Source organism: Colius striatus, chromosome 13 (genome assembly GCF_028858725.1).
Source record: "Colius striatus isolate bColStr4 chromosome 13, bColStr4.1.hap1, whole genome shotgun sequence".
Classification (NCBI taxonomy): Eukaryota; Metazoa; Chordata; class Aves; order Coliiformes; family Coliidae; genus Colius; species Colius striatus.
Genome location: NC_084771.1, coordinates 12,701,678 through 12,723,844, shown reverse-complemented (window position 1 = coordinate 12,723,844; position 22,167 = coordinate 12,701,678). Strand labels below are relative to the sequence as shown.

At 43.9% G+C, this 22,167-nt stretch overlaps 1 protein-coding gene across 4 annotated transcripts in view; it reads left to right on the top strand.

The window, feature by feature from the left end:
- Positions 1-15,561: 15,561 nt before the first annotated feature.
- The window catches only part of KLHL13 (kelch like family member 13), an 81,342-nt gene continuing 74,736 nt past the window's right edge, over positions 15,562-22,167 (top strand). For all 4 annotated transcript variants that reach the window (XM_062006718.1, XM_062006717.1, XM_062006716.1 and 1 more), the window contains exon 1: positions 15,562-15,677. The gene's annotated coding sequence lies outside the window, so the exon portion shown is untranslated. The remainder of the gene's footprint in view (positions 15,678-22,167) is intronic.

The window sequence follows — 22,167 nt, the reverse complement described above, 5'->3', positions numbered from 1 at the left end:
TCTGTGGGGTCTTTCTGATGCCTTATGTTAATAACGATATTTTTATCAGCTGCTCATTCATGTGGAGAAAATACTGCAAATGCATTGTCAAAATCCTAGCAAACACTCTTGCAGTCATCCCAGCCTCTGGATCTCAGAACTTCACAGCTGCCAATCCATGGTATACTTGCAGGTGACTGTTGCTAGTAAATCCACTGTGTGCCCTCAGCACAGGATATATCAGAGATGGCCTTAGCACTGACGTTAGAATCTATCTGGTGTCCTACAGCAGGACAGAGTCATGTAAATGGATTAACTCATGTGAGCTCAAGGCAATTCCCTGTGACCAAGGGACCTCTGTGCATTGTTGTAATTGAGATGTGTGTGCATAGATCACCTGTGTCATGTGGAAAGTCACAGTCATGATGGGTTTATTCCCACACATTCTGCATTTCACATAGTGATTGAATTCTATGCTAATTCCCAGGGTGGGGGGGCATAACTGGATTATAATTGGATATATGACATAGCAAGGGTGTAACTTAACTCCTCAGAAGCCTTTTCTGAAGCAGATGGGTATCTTGAGTATGCTGTCTGTGTTTCCAGTCAAATATTTGTTGAACAAGGCATATTTATTATCTGGATCCAATGTACCCCTGCTGCAGCAACCCTGAGGCAGCAGCTCTGAGATGATGGGAGAAGCCATGTGTGTGAAGGTGGGTTCAGAAGCCATATGACAGCCCTAGGATGCTGCTTGCAGACATGGGCAATGCATGGGGACACACACAGGGACAGCTCTGCTCCTGACTTCTTGGGCACAAGCATTGGGAGTTGAAAAATGGACAGCTTCTGGGGTTTTTAAGTGTGTTTTTCTAAAGCCCTTACATGAGAGCTGGGGTCTTTAAATTGACATTTTTCTGATACCTGTGCCAGGTAAGTGAAATTTTGGTGACACCATGTTCAATTTCAATCATCCTTTGCATATGTTCTGAAAGAAAAAAATGTAGGAAAAAGAGGAAAGGGAAGAGTTGAAGTTTCCTTTTCCAGGCTGTGGCTACAGGACCATTTGACCAGTGAGTGATGTTGGGGCCACAACTGCCAGGCAGGCACAAAGCAACAGCAGGCTGGGAGTATCCCCATAGCTCTCCTGGTCTCAACTGGCTTACTTCAGGCCCAAGGAGACCTGTAAGGACACCCCAGACAGCTCTTCTCTATCCAGGGAGACACCTCTCAAAACAAAACCCAGAGAAAGCATCTGCCCAAATAGTTTAGGGCAGCATTTCCCTGCAATCAGAAAGAGATTCATGTGGGATGAAGCACTGACCTGCAGTGTTGAACTGGAGCAGCCATTCCAAAGTGCTGGGTTACATGACAAAGGCTTTAATCATCTTAAAAAACAGAGAGGGATAAAAATAGCACTGAACACATGTATCACACTGTGGCACATCTGGCTACATGAGTCGCTTTTAAGCACAGGAATTGTTTTGAAGGAGTGAGACCTCTGATGTTATGTTTGTGAAACTTTAGCAGATGGGCTTGATAGCAGGGGAAAACAACTAGAAAATCATCTGAATACAAGTTGGCAAGAGAAACTATATATATGTTGCAAATATATCTATTTTGGCAGCAGAGATTTAAGGGAATAGCATCCACATCTGACTTCCAAAGAATCACTAAGTACTTATTTTTGTCATCTTGTTTCTCCATAGGGAATTGTTAAGGGAAAAACATCCCGAGGGCAGCAAAGCAGTATCTCAACAAACATCTGAAAATACAAGCTGTGGGTTTAAAGTTAGAGGAAGCATTTTAAAAGTACCTGCCAAGTGCTGGATTTCACTGGGTCTGTTTTCTCTTTGCTCTCTTGGGAATCTCTCCCCAGCAAGTGGCTTCATACTTACCAGGAGGCTTGTAGGTGTCCAGCGCTGCAACGAAAGGCAGAGCTGGAGTGTTATGTGACCAGTGCTGGCAATAGCTACCTCTGATTTTCCCAGCATTTAGAGGCTCTTAAAAGATTTATTGTCACTGGCCTCTTGGAGGTGTCAGCATGTTTTGTGCTGAATGTGGGACTGGTCTCCTCAAAGACATGGACCCATTTTGCTTTGAGTTAAGCTTAAATAAACAGAATTAAAAGGCATTTACCTGAGAGATTGCAGGGGAGCAACCCAGCAGAAAAAATAAAAGCAATGGGGTAATGTTAGTGAGAGATTTTGAGCAGAAAGGCCCTGGAGGTTGTATCTTTGTCCTAATTTTATGCTATTGGTTTCATACCTTTCCTTGTATCCTGAGGACTGTTATTACAAGTTATAAATAGCTGTGACTGAGAGCAGAGCAATAGCTTTGTCCCTTCTACAGTGGAGACAATAACTATGGAGCATTAAGCAAGAAAAAAACCCTTGAAATAATAAGCAGAAGTGATGAGATTCGTTCACGCATGTAAACACAATTACATTCTGTGATGGTATGGGTATGTTCAAATGAATCTCACTCAGAGGCTGAGGGGTGGATGAAAAGGGACGGCTCTTCCCTGCAGTTCCTGCGGGCCCCAGGCATACTACTGAAGCAGACAGAGCCCAGCCCCAGCCACATCCCATCCTCCTTGAATCAAGACAAATGCTTTGAACAGAGAGTTGCAGGGAAATGAGAGCCACACAAACCACTCCAGATTAAAGCCAAAAGCCAGCATGGATTCAGCTCAGAGCTGCTGGATGGCTGCAGTGAGGCAGCATGTGAATGTCCGTGGCTGTTGGTGTAGCTATGCCCAAGATGAGCAAGACAAGGGTAGCAGCAGCATGTTTCACCGAGGCCAAGGCATGTTTTAGAGCAGAAGCTCAAGGCTGACATATTGCACCCTCGTTTCTACTTCCATTTGTATCTTCCTGCATAGGAACACGCAGAAGTACCTAAATGGTGCATGTCAGGAGGATGAGGTGACACCTTTTTCTGTAGTGTCCAGCAACAGAACAAGGGGTAATGGACATAAGCTGGAACACAACAAGAAAAACACTTAAACAAAAGGGAGAACTTCCCTGTTCAGGTGAGGGAGCCCTGACACAGGCTGCCACTGGTTAGAAGTGGCAGAAAGGCTTAAATCCCTCATCACTTTGAGTGGAGCCAGTTGTGAGCCAGCTGGCACTGACATGATGCAAGGCTCTTCAGTGCCTTTTCATTTCTTAGGAGTATAATTTTTCCTTTTAACACAAATAATATTTATATTCTACATCACAGGCATTTCAAGAAATTGGCATGTGGACCCTTGTTTGTTCTGCTCTTTCATGCACATTAAATGACTCATTAAGTATACAAAATGAATTATGAAATATCTTTGTGGAGGTTGCTGGATAGGATCACTGGAGCTAAGCTGGGGAAATGGCTCTTCTTCCAATGGTGAAGTGGGACATACTAGGGACGTTCTGCTCTTTAATGTAAAGTCACTTCCTATACTGTTATGACTTTCTTTCTAGTCTAACCTGCTTTAGCAGGAGGTTGGACTAGATGATCTCTAGAGGTCGTCCAATCCCTACCATTCTGTGATTCTTTAAAGCAAGAACTCCCCTGAAAAACAGGAAAAATAGGAAAATGTCTAGAAAAGGCTTAGCAGTGGCATGCCTGAAGCTCTGATATTTTGAGAATGGAAGTGGGACAAGATTCACAGAATCACAGCATCTTAAGGGCTGGAAGAGACCTCAAAAGCTCATCCAGCCCAAACCCCCCTGCCAGAGCAGGGCCACCTAGAGCAGGTCACACAAGAACTTGTCCAGGTAGATATGAATGTCTCCAGAGAAGGGGAATCCACAGCCCATCTGGGAAGCCCCTTCCACTGCTCCCTCACCTCAACAGGGAATAATTTTTACCTTGTATTTCTTTGGAACCTCTCATGTTCCAGCTTATAGCTGTTGCCCCTTCTCCTATCATTGGACATCATGAAGACGCAATTTCTTCTGTGACGTTGATAGACCTGGAGAACAAACATGCTTTTGCACATAAAACCCACACTTCAGGTCTGAAATAGCAGCCACAGTCTTCAAATGCAGATGGAGAAGAAGAGTCCTGTTGTTAACTGATGATACTGGGCAGTTAAACTGTCTGGAAAAGCAAAGGTCAGTCCCCACAGAGCAGCAGTGACCCTGGGCACTGCATTACTCTCCAGCACTCATGCTCACAGTTTCCTATGGACAAGTGACATCAGGAAGGGCTGGCTGCACAGGGACAGTCCTGCTCTGCAGATGGTTTCAAAGCTTTGGGAAAAAAACCCTCAAACTTCTCCATGGGGAAAATGTGACAGCTCCTTCCAGGCATTGCCTCTGCAGTGAGCAGAGCTGCCAGAACCCTTCCTCCTTGCTGGGAGTGCCAGAGAGAGGCCCTCTCCTCCCACTGCAGCTTGCAAGGGGGGAATGAAGCAGGGCCAGATGTGGAGTGGAGGCTGCAATTATGCCTTGTGGGAATCAGCTTCTGCAAAACCCAAACTCTCCTGGTGAGCAGCAGGTTCACAACAGCTGGGAACTGTGGTGTTAACCTCTCCTCTCAAGTACTAAATAAATCTCTTCTGGCCACAAGATGCTCTCGTCTTTAAAACAAAGGCTAGGGACTATTTTTAGCATTTTGATTTCAGGAGTCAATACATTCAAATGTTTAGTGCATCTTCACTCTTGCAAGTGTGTGTCCATTTATAGCTGCTCCATGTTTCTGATTGTGGTTTTTCTCATTCTTTTGTGGAATTCCAGCTAAATCAACAACTTTTACTATGCTCCTCTGGACGTTGTCCATGTTCGTCTTAACGTAACTGAGAGCAATAGCACTCACTGTGAGAACTAAAGCATACCTGGAAAAGAGGCACAGTGGATGCAGTTGCTGTAACAGAAGGAGGTTATATATTAAATCACTGCTCAGGAGGAGCCCTTGTTGCTGGATAGACCCCTTTCCCTGGAGCAATGCTGATTTCTGTCACACTTTGACTAAGCAGGAACTCCACACTGGTGGAGGCTTCTAGCTGGGAAATGATGGAGGAAAGATGATCTCTTAGAATTCTTTAGCTGGAAAAAAAGCTGACGTGTTTGACATAGCCACCGTTCTCTTCTGAAACAAAAGCAGTAAGTGAAGGGCCTAAAACATCTCACCTAACAGGTCTTTGCTGTTCATTTAGACAGTCTTCTTAGAGAAGTGTCTTTCTTTGAGATTCAGATTATGCAGTCACAATGCCTCTTTATACCGAGGGATTATCTGTAAAACCTTGCCCTTACAGCAGTCCTCATTAAAATATAGATTACATAGAAAGTGGATACAGTCCAGCACTGTCAAACTGTGGTTTGGGACACAAATCTGGGACACAATCCCCATCTCTATGACCTGCCTGGGAAGACAAACCATCTTGCTGGGAGAGACTCACAGAGCCCTGAGCGAAGAAAGAGGCAATATATAGAGAGAAATATGATCAATTACTTCAGAGGTACAGTGGAACATCAACTATGCAGTGGAACACTGAAGTTTCATTTTAATGTCTCTCCACTTAGCTTCAGGCTACAATTCAATTAAAATTCAGATGCACTATATTAAAGTGTGATTCCTCTCTGCCCCTCAGGAGCTGCATAATAAAAAGCAGGCAGCAGCCAGGACACCTGCCTGCATCCCTGAGCATCAGCAGCACCATAGGCAAGTATGAGGGATGCAGTGAGGCAGGAGCAGTAATTTCTCTTTGCTGGCTTCCTTGATGATAATGTGGTAGGACCAGTCAAAGTTTCTGGTGTCAGAAATGTGTGTTTCTAGTGATAAGTCTGTGGATGACAAAAAAAAAAATCACTGGAAGTACTGCAATGTTTTTTTCTCCTGAAAAGCCCAAGGCCTTTGGGACCTGCCTCTGTGGCACCACAGATGGTTCATGCAAGGAGACCAAAAAGGGTTAAGCAGCTCAGCAATGATCCCTTGAGACAAAACAGCTCTGAGAATTAACATGATTTTTCTCATTTACTGATAATTCTTATTTCATTTATGGATAAACTGCCTCCCTGCCAGGAAGAGGCACAGCACCCCACCAGGATGCTCAGGCTGGCCAGGAAATCGATATAAAAAATACAAAATGGACATGAAAAATATTTAAAACAATACTTTAAATTCCTCTCTGAATGAAAAAAAAAGGAATAAAGTCATCAATATCTTGAGGCAGCCCTGCATGGCCCAGCATGTCTCTGAGCATCTCAGCAGGCTGGGAACTGCACATACTGGCAGCTGATGCCCCCCGGGTGCACATCTGCCCATGCAAGGAAAATTGATGGCTGCTGGTGTGCCCAGAGCACGTGGGTGAGAAGAAGCAGCAACAGCTCCTCCCCAGACAGTGGCAAGTGTGCCAAGGTGGGGAGGGGAGGCAAAGGTTTGATGTTAAAGGGGTGTGCTAAATACACCCAGACATAACAGGGTGGTCGGTGTCCCCACACTGTCAAGGGATTGTGCTCAGCCATGAAATGGCAAAGGACTATCAGCTGTCTCCTTAAGCAGGGATTCAGCAGGGCTGCCTGCAAGGCATGGCCCATGGGCTGAGCATGTTGCAACCTCTGAAGGCAGATAGAAAACCGGTTTTCTTTTCCCCTCTCTTCCCAGCCAACTGGATTAGAGCTTTGCTAAGGATCCTTCTGTGGCACAGGAGAGATTGATCGGGAGCACACACCCAGGATGTCTGAACGAAAAAAGTATCTGCCTCACAAAGCTCCCAAATTCCCAGCTGTCCAGCATCAATCCTCATATTAAAAAACCAATATCATGGAGCTCAGACAACAAAATGCTGGAGAAAAGACAGACAGGACTTGCTTCTGTGCCTCTGGTGTTAATGGCATGAAGAGGAGCACTAGTTGTGCTCACTCATCATGCACTCACAACTGTTTCCAGGAGCCTTTCAATGGTGTTTTGAAAATACTTGCTATATCATTTAATGGAAGTTATTTTCAATGATGTGTTGAACCAAATGAAGCACAGCTCCACTGACAGACATCCTGGGCATTTTATTACTTTTGATACTACATTTCACTGTTTTGTGTATGGGTTTGCCTCTATATCCTACAGACAGATGTTCTCTGTGATCCCCATCCCATTTTTCAAGAGTGATGTTTACAGCCATCACAACCCTGCAGTTGGGGCCAGCAGTAAATAAGGAGTTTTGAAAGCAATTGGCAGGGTTCATCTCCAGTGTTTATTGTGCTGCTGAGCACCTGTAATTTCCCTGCCAATACTGATGACCTGTAATTTACAGCTCCCACTTTATTCTAATTCCTTTTGTGTGGCTGAAGGGAGGATTGCACACTGCTGAGAACTTCTGCCAAAACACCAAGAATCACATTGTTGAATTGAAATCATATCTCCCTGCCCTGGCAACAAACCAGCAGGGTTATACAGGCATTGGGGCAGAGTGAGGAGGGCTAGTGGTGATCAAGATTTCTGCCAGCACTGATCCTCTTTGCTGTGCCCCCCACAGAATTTAGGGTGACCTATTGGCAGATACAGAGCTCATATATGCAGGAGCTTTTGCTCACACAACTTCTGCATGGCAATGCACTGTATGAGAGATCAACTAGCACTAGTGAAACTGTGATACTTTGGCCGGATTGCTTTTGTTTACAGCCAAACGTGTCTCCCTAAATGAAGTCCATGTTAGAAAGCTCATAAAGAGAGTAAACCTCAGTGGTCAGAACAGACATCCCTGGGCAGAGCATCCTTAGCGATCACACTGCTGAGGAGCTGTTCTGTGAACCCAGCTAGAGTTGTTTCTCTTCTGATGTGTGTTGTGTTGTTTTTGTTTGTGAGTTTTACCTTCCTTTATTCAGGCTCAGTGAGGGTCTCCATTCTCTCTGGTCTTACAGGACTTAGTCTTACCAGTTCTTTATGCAGGTAGTTGAAATGTTCCCTTATTGCATAGATATTGGACTGAACAGCTTCTTTCTTTTCCCTCAACCTTCAATATCCTTGGGCTGCACAGAAAGGCAAGGGCATGGACTTTTAGTGCAGTCACAATTCAGAACTGAAGATTTATAGATTTATACCTCTACAGCTGCAGTAAAATACTCTGTAATGAGACAACTGTTTTCATTAGATTCTGCTGGAATTGTGCACGTGGCAGTATCTCAGTGGTGCAAGCACATTTCATGACCCTTCACTGTTGCTCTGCAGTGCAGTTGAGCTTTAGTGGATGTGCCTAAATCTGTCTCAGGGCAGGAGCACATGTGAGTATAACATGTGCTCCCTTGCTTTCAGGAGTATCACATTGAGGCACTGCATTTTATCCTGTGGCAACTTGACACGTCTTTTTGAAGCATTGCTTTTGGAAATGTCCACTGGACAGTCCTGCATTGTTCCCCTGACCAGGTTTAGGAATACCTCGGAGGGTACTAAGCTGTTTTACTCCTGGGTGAGCTCAGCTGATGAATGGAGTGCTTCCACATCACTGACAGGTACTAAATTTGCTCCACGTGGAACCATTGAGCTGTTCCTGCTTGCAGACAGATTTGTTAATGTATTTCCTCACAGCAATCAGTGACTTATTTTATATTCATTGTGATCTTTAATTGGGAGTAAACCTAAAGATGGATTGCTTGGACATAAGAACTACTGATTGCTTCAGAAAGCCCACTTAAAAGCTTACATTGCAGAGAATGTGAATACACAGTTGCTTGCACTGCTGTTGTGATGTCAGGGGAGGTAGGAAGTAGGTAAGGTTCTGCCATGACATAGCCAGATTGTGTCACAATCAGCTTTGGTCAGATCTTACAACTTTCACAGGAACAGTTCTCCAGAGATCAGTATGAGTGTTTGCAAAAGGCAAGCAAATCTGCCTTTTAGTACTTTTCTCATGATAATAAAAATAATACCAGATCTTGTTTTGATATTGTAGCGATAATTGATAAATTATTAAGTCATATAGTAGTTGTTAGAGATCTAATTCTTCTATCCTTAGTGCTAGTTATAGGAAACAAAGGTGAATTGCTTTCATCTATATGGATATAAATTCCCAGGTACTAAGCCAGCATATGGATTATGCTGTGTGCCTTGAGCAAAAGAGCAGTGCAGTGCTGTACTGCACTGGTATATTGCCTCATCAAAAGCCACTGCTCTGCCTGTTGCTCCAGGGGGAATTATATACATAAGCCCTCCACCTGGCACAGGCCACTTCTCTTGCATCCTGGTTGAACTGCGTTGGCTGGAGCAGTTTCCTCTGCTGGCAGTTGTTCCTTGTCCATTCCCACCTGTGGGAACAGGAAGGAAGATGAAAGCGATCTTTATTTCTTCTTTGTGATAAGAAAGAGCTGTATCACCAGTTTTAGGAGTCAAAAGCAAGGCCTTTTTTACAGGACAGACAGACAAAAGAAGATTTCTCTTTTAAATTCCTGTCATGTTCTCAAAGCCAGCCTGCAGTTATATGAGAGGAGTTAGTACCATTTGCCAGCAGGGAACAAAAGCAGGGAAGCATGCAGTGATAAATTGCTTAGCCTGGAGAGTACATAGTCTGTAGAGGTGGAAGTAGTGACTAGTAATCCTGAGCAAAAAGTGTTGCTGCAGTTATTGCCTAAACTAGAAGAACAGTGAGGACTTGTAGAAGACATTGATTAACCCAACATTTCTGTTGAAACTTGTATATGGTAAATGAGAACATAATTGTTTCATGAATCATAAAGCATCCCCATACTGGCACATCAAAGCTCAATGCTGCACAGGCATTTGAAAAAAGAAAAGAGAGATTGATGGGAATGATATTAAAAGCCATATTGTAGTGCATTTTGGAAATGGGTAGAGTTGATGCTGAGTATTGTATTTTGCTCTTCTCTGACATTTGTAGGAAGCATTTCCATATTTGCACTACTTTGCTTATTGCCTAACAGCAACAAAGGATTACATCTGGCTGTTCTTTTCTAAATGCTAGGAAAAAAGGCAAGCCTTGGAAAAGAGACAATGATGATACAAAGCTGGCTTAAGCAAACCCCAGATAACCGAGACTTTGGGCTTTCTGAACATCTATGAATCAAACTTCAAATTCCCACTCTTCTACAGACTTCTCAAAATGTCTATAAAAAAAGGGCAATTTAGAGAAATAATGCAACTAAAATATTAAGTTGCCATGCTTCTTTCTATAAGTATCTCAAAGGGAGCAAGCAAGGCAAGATTTTACAAGACAATTCCTGTATGACTTAAAAATATAGACTCTTGTGGAAGAACACCTGAATTCGCAAGGAAACAGCTTGACTGAGTCCTGCACTGAGTTCCTGGGCACAACCTGCTGCCTTCCACAGCTCCCCAGATGCCTCTCTGTTTTAAAAATAGTTTTTGCTAAAATCTAAAATTGTGCTTCATTGAAATTAGCTGGAGGGAAACCATGATAAACTCCAAAATTACTATGGAGGAAATGATAAGTTTCACGGCTATTTGATTTCCTTGAGTGGAATCCTTTGAGATAAGGGAGGACTTGGGGCCAGGACTAGCAGACTGCAGTTGGTGAAGGCTTGTTGTTTGTCTGAGCTCATGTTCCCAAGAAAGACTTCCTAAACAATACAGTCAACCAAAGATGAGGAAGTCCTTGTTACAAATGTGAAAGTTGCAATACAAGAATTTGCAAGACAAAGTGAGTAAAACCTTTTGTGTGTCCACTGTGGTAAGTGGGCAATGGACCTGTGGCAATGAGAGGAAGTGATGGCCTCTTTGATCCTCATTCCATCCATGCCAAAGCTGGCATGAGAGAACAGGTGAGATCAGCTGCTATTTCTGAAAAATAACAACTCAATCATCAATCTGTTTAAAAATATCAATGAGTTTAAAAAATAGGATTAAAATGTCAACGTTACTGTTATTTCTGTCTTTGTGTTCTCAGACCATAGAGGTTACTGTAGCATCCGACCATGTGAGGATGTGAGGATGTATGTAGTGTATTCAGGTGTACTCAGATACTGTCTTTGCCACTGCTAAGTTAAATTTTGCAACCACTCCAAATTCCTGAGTGCGATTCCTGAGCACCTAAACATCTGCTTGCACTGAACAACCTCTTTTCAGCCTGAATGTTATGGACAAACTGTACTCCCTGCAGTAGTCTTCTCTGATTTTCCCATCTTTCCTTCTACTCTTTTCACATTTCATTTATCTTCCCAGACTCCTAAGATTTGGATCAATTGTACCCTGAATGTTTTCTGCTTTTTTTTCCCCCCTCACATGTGATGAATTTTAATGCTCAGTGGCCAAAATAATTCCCCCTTCCTACATATTTTAATATTTTGACTGTGTCTCTCAAGTGAGATGCTCCATTTACATTGGAATGTTTCTCTGAAAACAGCGATGATGTTTACACTAGTTTCTCTCCTGTGCTGCTGTGTTTTTGCCTGATAGAGAAGGGCAGGCTGTCAAAACAGCCTGTGGTTCTCTGCTGCTCCAGTAACTGTCATTTTCATGGTGGGAGACTGTACAGAGGGCAAAGAGAGACAAAGACGTTAAAAGTGGTATAAACAAAAATTAGTCTTGGTGTTTTGCCCTCATTTTCACTTTGTGGAAATGACTGTGGATGGTGAAAAGAGGCGGAAAATCAGAGCTTAGACATGCAGGTTCTATCTGTATTAGGACTGTAATTTAAAATGCTAATGTGTGTCAGCACATACCAGGCAGTTATTTCCTCTTTCAAGCACAAGGAAAAACTCTGATATGTGGCAGTTTTGTAACGTAAAAGCACTGCCTCTGCAATAGGAGACATTTCAAAGATCTTTTTCATGAAGCTTTAATATATATTATAGTGTCATTTTCTTTTGAGGGCTGCCTGCAGGTGTCTGGGCAGACATGACCATGGCTTGGTGAGCTTCCACTGGCTCTGATGCTACCAGCACTTGAGTGGTGAGGACAATTATACCTATTTCTCTATCCTAAAGCATGAAACTGGAAGCTGACATTTCTATTTTCCACTGTGGGCATCAATGGTGTCTAGTGCTTGCAGCTCTGGGAAGGGAGAGAGGCTACAAGGTTGTCTTTCCTTGCAGGAAATATCTGGGAAATGGGAGAGGCTTTCCTTACTGGTGTTGCTGGAAAGTGGCTGGTACCTTCTGGGTGCTGCTGGAAGTGGAGATGGAGTAGGACAACACGGTAGAGCACTGCTGGCATGGTGAACCTCCCTCTAGGGATTTTTATTTCAGTAACTTCCTTGGAGAAATTTCCAATTTACACCGTGGGAAAACAGCAAGAATAGGATGTAGGTATGCTGAATTTTTTATGAGGCATCACCAGCCTCAGCAAACATGATTTATTGCTGCCTATATCCCTCTTTTTCCCTCTCAGAGGTTGGATTAATACAGAGCTGCTCCAGATGGTCGGCTGCTGAGCAGCTTCTGTCTGCACATCCTGGCCTTTGGGATGGGATGCCAGCCTGCAGGAACAGCCACACACAGGCTGCCTGCACTCAGCAGATGTTACTTCTTACTCCAGATTAATAAAATGCCTTGGAAAAAACAGATCTGTAGGATTTGTTGTGCATTAGCAGGGGCTGGAGTACTCAGTGAACTTTAGAAACGTACTATATATGGCTGGAATCAAGTTGTCTATAGCTGGGGGTGAGAAGGAAAGTCAAGGGCTTTAAAAATAATTAAAATGTATGTTTTTTAATTACAGAATATTTTCAGTGTTTATTGCTTGACAAATATGAGGCACCTTGCCTCATATTTTAGGATGTTTTTCATTTTGTGAGGCTGTTACCATGGCATGAGTCTGCAGATCTATCTGACACAGAACATTTTCAGTAAAGGATAAATCCTGAAAGTAAGCATTTCCCAAACTTCAGAATGCAAAAGGTAAGAGGAAATAAAAAGTGCTTGTGCAGTAGATGTTTACTTCGAGAGCTGGAAGCAGATAAATACATCCCCGTCTCCAGCATTGCACTTGGGGAAGGGATCACAGATGATAGAGCTCACTTTGGCAGGTGATGGTAATTAAAGCAACTGGAGAAATGCTGCCTTAAATACATATGTACAGGTAGACCCTCACAATTCCTCACACACTCAAGTGAAGTTCACCAGTTGCTATCTGCAGAACTGCAAATACTGAATCTACCTGGTCACAAGCAATTGAAGCTTAATAGAGCTCAGTTCCTCTCTACCCAAGTTCTGCGTTTTTCTTTGTAATAGATCCTTTTGTCATTTATGGCAAGTGTTCAGAGTGAATTGTTTCGAGGTCAGGTGGTGCTGGGTATGTGATACCTTTTCTTTATAGATAAAATCAAGTTGTAAAATTTCTGAGCAGGAAATACTGTTGCTTAATGAGTATTGTTCTCTCATTGTAATCTGTAGCATCAAGGCAAAATAATTGTGAGGTGACTCCAAACATGCTCTGTCTGAACTGGTAATTTTGTTCATTCTTTATGTTGCTGTTAAATGCTGAAAACATATATTTCCACAGCAAATTATATTCAGTATGGTTATCAAATTGTCAGATTTGTGAGCACAAATACTTTGGATGATTGATGTTTTGAAAGAAACTGGGCTATAAGTAGCTTTAAAGGAAATGTTTGTGATTACAGTCTTGTGGTAAAGATCTGTATAAAAACCTTACCTTGCAAATTGCTTTGTACTAGTAATTTTGTATATTTGTCTTTTATTGTGTTTATACTTCGATATGTCTGACAGAGAGACTGCAGCAAATGTAATATGGATATTTTCAGAGAAACACATAACACAGACATCAAAGCTCTGTAGAAAAGTATGCTTAGAACAATTTTATTAATGACAAAATAACCTTTGAGCAACCCTAGTACATGTATTTTCAATAAGAAATCCTTAGTGATGAAGACAAAGTCTGCTGAACAGAGCTTTCCAGCCCTTCTCCTGTGCACCCAAGCTGTCATCTCCCGGGCACTTCCAGAGGCATGTCTATGAGTTTTGGCAAAGCCTGGGAAAATTTGCCTAGTTTTCAAGGTGCAACAGTGAGTACATTCTAAGACTGGAGTTACTCTGTTTGGGAACATCTTTGAAGTATCCAGTGTGGCTGTGTTCAAGTCTCTTCTTAGGGAGATACATTCCTCCCAAATGTTTGTAAAGATAAGTTGAGATTGGTGTTTGCTCATGCCAGAGGTCATTTTCAAGGACAGAAGTAGGAAAAATATACACAAAAATTGCTTTCTTCTGCAAATGAGATACTGGATTTCTTGCCAGCTTGAGTGCAGTGATGAGTTGGTTCTCTATGTCTGAACTCGGTTCAGTTGCTCTTAATTATGTGAAGAGAACAGAAGTGAACCTGAAACTGCCTATAGCAAAATCTGTTAGAGTTGCTTAACCAGAATCTTTCACTCTGAGGTAGATGATGCACTGCCTTTGATAAGCCAAGTTCAAAAATTTCCAGATAAAAGACAGATTAAAAAGCAAGCAGCATTGGAGATAGGCAACTCTCAGATGGTGTGATATGGTTTCAAAGGTTGTTTAAACTTTCCTGTAGGGTTAAAGCTGGCATCTTTCAAGCTAGTGACATTTACCAAGCTGAAGTTCAGAACTACTATGAGTAGTTGTTTGCAATTGGGGCTGGAAGGCTACCTATGGCTTCATAATTAGTTTTGCATTAAGTTCTGCCCTGAATTGCATTACTGAAATTCCTATAACTTCATTAGGGTTGAGTGGGTTTAACTAAGTCATTATTTGCCCTAGGATTACCTACAGTCAAAAATTTGCTGAATGTTGGGGGTCAGTAATTAAAGGCGTGTTTACAGGAAACAATACAGGCAGCACAGCAGAACAAGACTTCCCAAATCAAAGCTGCAGCCACATGAGAAAGCAGAGGACTGTCAGGAAACTTCAGGATTACCATCCTGCAGCATTACATGAGGAGGTGAAGACATTTTTGAGCTTTCCAGAAACATATGCTATGGTCAGGGCAGTAACCTGGGTTGGCATTTCACTTGCTAATAATGCTGGTCCCAAATGAATCCTCTGGAGAACACAAGGAGATCTTTTTGTACATCACTCACATTTGCTAAGTGACCAAGGACTGATACTGACTCTTGCTCATCTCCCTGCTCTTCCAGCAGCTCTTCTGATGCACTGTGTACTACCAGAGACACCCTTGCTGGCAGAGCTCCTGCCTCTGTGATGGAGCACTGGCACAGGCTGCCCAGGGAGGCTGTGGAGTCTCCTCTGGAGGTTTTCAAGAGGTACCTGGATGTGTTCCTGTGCAACCTGTTTTTAGAGGGGTTGGACTAGATGATCTCTAAAGGTCCCTTCCGATCCCTACCAGTCTATGATTCTATGATTTTATGACCCCAGTCCCTTCATCTATGCATCCATCCATTCCCTCATCCATCTCTCCTTCCCTCCCCCATCCATCCATCCCCTCGTCCGTCCATCATCCAGCCATGCCATGCCCCGCCCACTCCCCGCCCACTCCCCGCCCACTCCCCCGCCCCGCCCCCGCCCCACTCATCCGTAAATCACGCCCCCCATCCGTAACCACGCCCCTCATCCTTAACCACGCCCACTGTCCGCCCCCTCGCGCGCCCCCGCCCGCGCCGCCGGCCGCGCATGCGCCTGGCCCCGGTGGCCCCGCCGGCCCCGCCATGTTGGCGCGGGCTGTGACGCGCGGAGCGGAGGCGGGGCCGGGGGGCGGCGGGCGCGCGCAGGGAGCGGGGCTGCGCTCGCTCCCGGGCCGCGCTCGGGACGTTCGGAGCGTTGCGGAGCGGGGCCCGCGGCCGGGGCCGGCCGGGCAGCCGCGGCCCGCAGGTGAGACGGATACGCGGCGACGGGCTGTGTCGGGCTCTGCCCCACTCGGGGTCCCGGTGGGGTCGAGGGCCCCCTTGTCCTGCGGGGCCTTTGCGGCCAGGGGCCCGCTGCGAGCGGCGCGGGACCGAGGCGGCGGGGAGCGGGGTCCCTTCTGCCAGGGAGGCCGCCACGGGGGCCGTTTGCAGCGCGGGAGGCCCTTTTGGGGAGGGGGGCTTCCTGCGTGCACGCGGTCGGAGGTGCCCCGGTGGCCCTGGAAGGGGGTCACCTCCCCGCGAGGGGAGGGCTGGCGCGTCCCGGTTTGTGCGGGGGGCGAAGTGGTGCTGCCTCCGCTCTTTGCAGTGGGGAGTACCGTGTGAGGGAGAAGGAGGAAGGTTACACTGGGTCTAAGGGTGCTCTGCCTCTGGGGGAGTGCAGGGGGCTCGGAGGGTAGCGAGGGCAGGCACCGGGCTCCTGGAGGTCGGGGGTCCTGGGTGGGAATGGCCGGGAACAAAGCGGAGCTGGCTGGGCTGGGGGGGGCACAGCTGGCGGATGGCTTCGGGACTGGGCTGGGACGCTTTGTGCCCCCTCTGAAAAAGTGTCTTCAGCTCTCCTTTTCCAGGCATTGTTTTGCAGTCGCTGTAATCTTTTTCTTCCTTCCCCCGACCCGTTCTGCTCATCGGTGTTTATTGTTCCCTGGTCTTTAAATAGGCCAGTGGAACTCTGGGTGCAGGAAGGAGTTTTGGGGATTAGTTCTGAGATGTAGCCATTAGAAATGGGGATGAAATTGTAGGTTGTAATTAATCTGCCAGTTTCCTCTTCTCCTTCTTTTGTGTAAAATTTAGGCCAGGCTCTGTTTTCAGTAGGTACTGTTCAGGATTTTTTGCCTCCAAATGAGAAGTGGGGTATTAATTGTGGGATATTAACAGCCCGTGGAGCCTTGTCTGGGGTCCTTTGTGTAGTTCGAGAGTTGCAAGGTGCACATCTGTTTCAGCTTTGTATGGTGGAGGGCTCCTTAGCTTGGATGTTCTGTCTGTTAATGAAACTGATGCTGACTTAGACCTGCTGGGAAGTCTGCATAACGAATATCTCCCTTACCCCATTTGAATATGGGTCATACATTTGAATAGAATGCCACTGAGGAATCTTCCATATTCTTTCCCCAGTGAGCTACACATAGAGATAATGCTAATGAAGAACCTCGGGGCACTCTCCCCACTTTGCTGATTTCATGGTAAAGCCTGTTCTGCAATCTCATTTAATACTGGAATACACTGCATTGTTGATAGTAAAGAAAGTTTGTGTAGTAACGAGGATTAAATACTATCCTGAACGCACTTCTTGTGATCTCTTTGATTCTGTGATTTTCCAAATTGTGCTTCTAAACATTTTCCTTCACTTCTGAAGTTCAAAAAACTGTAGTGAGCTGCCAGCACAAATTAACATGCTGCTCTGCTTCAAAGAAGCAAGGCTGTTTCTAGTGAGCCTTAGCTTGACACCAGGTGTCAAAAATGAATTGAAGTGACTTTGCCCCAGCCAGCATTCTTTTAAAAACCTATTTTAAAGAGTTTCTTCAGCTCTTCTGTAAAAGATTCACTAAACTGGAAGTCATCTGAGGCTGTAGTTCAACTATACTTAATCTGTAGCAGTAATAGTGGCCTGGGGACTTCTGCAACTTCTTATATCACTGTTACAACTTCTGGTGATGCCAGGTGTGAGGCAGATCAGCCAACTTACCCAGCCAGAAAAAAAGGGGTCATGCCAGATTCCCTGATTCAGTTTGCAGTGTGGTGCCACAAATGATAGCAGAGCATGTCTGTGGAGAGCATTGGAATCATCTCAAACAGACTTGTGAGGATTTGGCTCACTTAAAGCAGGATTGAGCAGAGTGAAGCAGAGGAGGGTTGTATGTTCAGCAGATATACTACAGAGGCAGCATGTGAGATGGATGATGAATCCTTCATTAAGCTCTCAAGGGGTTCAGAGGGGCAAGTGAGATGTAGCTGCTGCAGAAAGGACTCTTGGGCTGGCACGTGCATTGGCTTCAAGCACAGTGGGATGGAGCATACCAAGTATGGCCTTGCTTTCTTCCCCTGAATTCTAGTAACCCTCAATGTGATTGTGTTTTTTTTCTTCTGTTTTTCAACAGGCTTAGAAAAAGGTAGGGATTCTTTAAAAATAATAACAAACTACCTCCTGTTGAATGTGTCTCTGTAACTGTGTTCTTTAACTGTGGAGGTCAAGCCCAGGATGTCTGTATCTAAAGACATAACCTCTGCTAACTGAATTCAAAGTCTATCGATGTTACCTCAAGGTTTTTATGTCCTTAGTGTGTTATAACTATTAGAAAGAGGTAATTAGTCCACACTGAAAAGAAGCATGTTGGTAGAGACTCCAAATAAATTTGCAAAGTGTTCTGCTGGGAGTGTTTCTTCTAGCACTGCTGTATCACCTCCACAAACAGCACAAGTGAAGCCGTAAAAAATGATTTGCTTTTTCATGGTGGTTCCATTGCTGAAGTAGCTGTGATGCTTAGTACATGGCTCTTTACTTTTTTAGTTGTTGTATCTGTGCTGGCAAAGCTTTGAGAAACTGCACTATAGTAAAAATAGAACAACTGTGAAGCATTTGTTTTAAGAGCTGACGGCCTCAGAGAGTATTTGGTGTTTGTCTGTTTCACTGTATCAATAGTACAAAACTTTTTTAATGACTTAATAGCTTATGAAAGTTGATTTGAGTGGCCTCGGGCTAGGTTCACAGGGATAGATGCCTTTATCATGGATCTGGCATTGTGTATATGAGTGTCAATGTGAGTGGGAGGTAAAACCTTAAATAGATGGGGCAACATCTGTTCTGCTTTCCTTTCAAGGTTCTCTGCTCTGAGCTTTTTTAATTCTCGCAGCTGTATCTCATTGTCAAAGTACTGGATGGAAACTTGATTTTGTTTTTAACTATTTGTGATGCAATGGGTGTCTTAAAATTGGGAGATGAGAGCTTTATGGGTCAATTAAAAATGCTAGTGTAGAAGAAACATTTCTTAATGTGTTTGTTATCTCTAAGTAAAGTATCTTTAAAAAAACTAGGAAGTAATTAAGCAATGTTAGGTAATAGTCTCTGGAAGAAAAGACATTCCTCCTTTCAGTGTTCAGGCATTGATGAATTTTCCAGTTTCATCTGAATTACCATAGAATCACACAATGGTAGGGGTTGGAAGGGACCTTTAGAGATCATCTGGTCCAACCCCCCTGCCAAAGCAGGTCCCACCTAGGTCAGGTCACACAGGAACGTGTCCATGCAGGTTTTGAAGACCTCCAGAGAAGGAGCATCCACACCTTCCCTGGGCAGCCACTAAGTGTTTTACATGGTAGTAAGTCAGGATGAGAGCACACCTTTGCCATACAGAGCAGATACAGCCTGTATCCTCTGTCAGAAAGATCTGACAAGGGAACTAAGTTGGAAGTGCCTTGGTGTGGGAGATAAACGCTATTTGTGACATACTAGTGGCAGGAGTGTTTCAGAGGTGGTGTTTTTGAAGGTATCTTTTGGATTATGGGGTAGGAAGGGATCTGTTTGAACACAAGGGGAACTTGCAAGCAGAAACAAAATTTAAGTCCAATTCCTTTACGTGGCCTACGTGTTTCAGGAGATGAAAAGTACGAAAAGTCAAAACATTTCCTGTGCTCAGTGTCCTGTAGTGAATGAGGTCTTCCATGCTTATTTGGAGAAGCTGTTTTTGCGTGCTAATTTTTTGAAGAAAGCCTCAGCTACTGAGTTGTGTTGCCAGTGTTTTTGCTTTAAACATGCTGTGGGGAATATGTAATTTTGTTTCCTTTTGTGGAAACAGTGCTTTGTTGTAAGTCCTAATGACACTGGTCATATGATATCTCGAGGCTTTTGTTTTAACTGCTTCTTTGTGACTGATGCAGCTGCTTCATGGTGTGTTCTATAGTTGTGAAACGTAAGATATGTTTGGCAATGCCAATGCATTCTCCATTTTTAAAGCTACTGTGCTTGGGTTTTTTTTATGGAAAACATTTAAGGTAAGAGAAAGCTTATGTATAAGTGAAAGTAGAAATAGATTGTGAACAGAAGTTTTGCTTTCAAAGAAGTGCTCATTGCTTTTTCCCTGAGTCATAGTCACTTAAATTTTGGAGAAAACTTAAAACCTTTTTTCATTTTCATATTAAAGAGCATCAGACTTCCCAGGTGTCTCATGCCTACCTGAAACTGTCAGGTCATGCATTCCCCTGGTCTCTGAGGGACCCTGCTCAGAGGGGTGCCCAGGCAGTGCTGCATATAGCAAAACTGCTGATGTGTTTGTGTGCAGGTGTGGATGGGAGCAGAAGCGAAATTGAATGTCAGTAGTCAAAGCAGCAGGACTGTTTACCCATGACATAAGACACCTTCCTTTGGCTCCTTCTGCCTACTGGCATAAGTACTGGTTTGTCCTGCCTCTCGGAAGTTTCTTAATTTGCCTGAAGGTGGGAGGTATAAGCTGCTTTGGGATGGAGGTCCTGTCTAAGATGTTCCACTTTGCCCGAAGAAACAGTTGGCACAAAGCATGTGGGAATATGTTGCACAGGTCTCATGGCTAAAACCAGGGGTGGGATGATTTGAGTGCCTGTCCTAGCTCTGAGGACTTGAGAGTAACCGTTTTAACAGGTATTGCAGTGCTCAGCATCTCAATGTGTTAGTCACATTATGAATGGAAATTTCCATTTTTGCAGGGAAGAACTTTCATTCTTAGTGACAAGAGTAATCGGAGAGCCAGTTTTATCAGTCTGTATCATCTAAAAATTACAGACCAAGATTTAGCAACATGACAAATGAAAACCATGGTACACTGTAAATGAGCTTGATTGTACCTTCTTCTGGTCAAGTGTCAACTGTTGTTATAAGGAAAAGGAGCTTCCATGTCTTGAAAAAATAAAGTGGAACTTTTGAGGTGTACAAGTGATAATGATTAAATATTGGAGAGAATCCTGTAGGTCAAAGAAAGCAAGGATAAACATGTGTGTTTCAACCCAGTTCCTTTTCCCTGATGGTTTTTTTTGGGATCTCCCTGAAAGTGGTCTGCTCTAGTTTCAAGTTTGAATGTGTTTCACTTGCACTTCTATTTAGCATTGTGGGAAATTGATTCTTTTGAATAACTGACCTTATCTGATGATGCTAATGTGAAATAACCAGCAGGTTTTTACTGTACTGGCGTAAGCCCCAGTTCTCTGGAGTTGAAGCTCTTGTTTCTGTTATACATTGTTGTCGTATATTTTCTGTGTATTGAAATCTGTAAGAAATAAATGTGAAACATTGATTTTTAAATTATTCATAAACCTATTGTGGATTGAAAATTAACTGGAAGATTCATGCTTGAAGGGCAAAATCTGGTGCTGGAGGCTTTGGAGGTGGTTTAGATGAGGTACTTGCAGCACCAATGTGTCTCTGGGTGGTCCTGCCTTGTGCCCCAATCTCCTGCTGCAGCTGCCTTGGCAGAGCTAATGCTTCAGGCTTGAGTGATAGCAGGGTGATTTCTTTCATGCTGCTTATCTCATGGGAAGCTAACCCACTCACTAATGCTTTTATCAGTTTGCAAACTCACCCTGTGGCTACACCTTGCTGTTGTTCTCACAGGTAGAGGCAGGAATCGTGTTTGGAGGTCAGTGGACGGAAAGCAGGGACTGCTCTGGGATGGAGTGGCTAACTCAAAGCAGCAGAATGGAGGCAGTGGTCCCCCTTCAAACCAGTTGTTTCCAAATGCCTTTAAAGCAATGTTCCTGGGACTGCTGTTCTCCAGCTAGCACTCCACTTGTATAGGGGCTGAATCATCCATATGAATTTGTGCTTTCATGTAAAATTTTTACTGAAAGCATGAATTCTGCACTACAATAAGGCAGGGAGAAAGCTTTTTGTCTCAGCTCTGAAGGAGTCAAAGGGCTGGCCTGTGTCCTGCTCAGTGATGTTATCTGACTTGTGAAGGAGGCCAAGAGGGAGAAATGGGCTGCTCTTCTGCCTTGTCAACTTTTTGCTTCTCACTGCCTGACTCTCAAATAGCTTCGATGTTATGAAACAGTCACGGTTCTGGGCAAGTTTATGGCTGCCCACAGATTTTGAATAGAAGAGAGGAAGTGAGTAGCTTGCCCGTTATTTAAAGAAAGCCATGAGTAGTACTAGAATTGCACAGACGTTGGCATGTGTTCTGTATACATATGTTTTTAGAAGCTGATTATCCACCACAGGGCCCAGAGCTGTAGAAGACTTGTATTAATAGTTTATCCCCACTCTGCCTCCTCTCCCTGATCATCTTTCTGTTCACTGCTAGCGAGTAACTTTAAGTAGTAGCAACTAGAAGTTACAAAATACGTATGTGGTTGTAGTACAATCACTTATAAACAGCTATATTTGATTGCCTATTTATGTTGGAAGCTTTTAACAGGAACAGAATGTAACCACTTTTGTTCTCTTTAATGTTGGATTTGTAATTTAGCAGTGGTGGTGTTACATCTAGAAATGTGAGCTA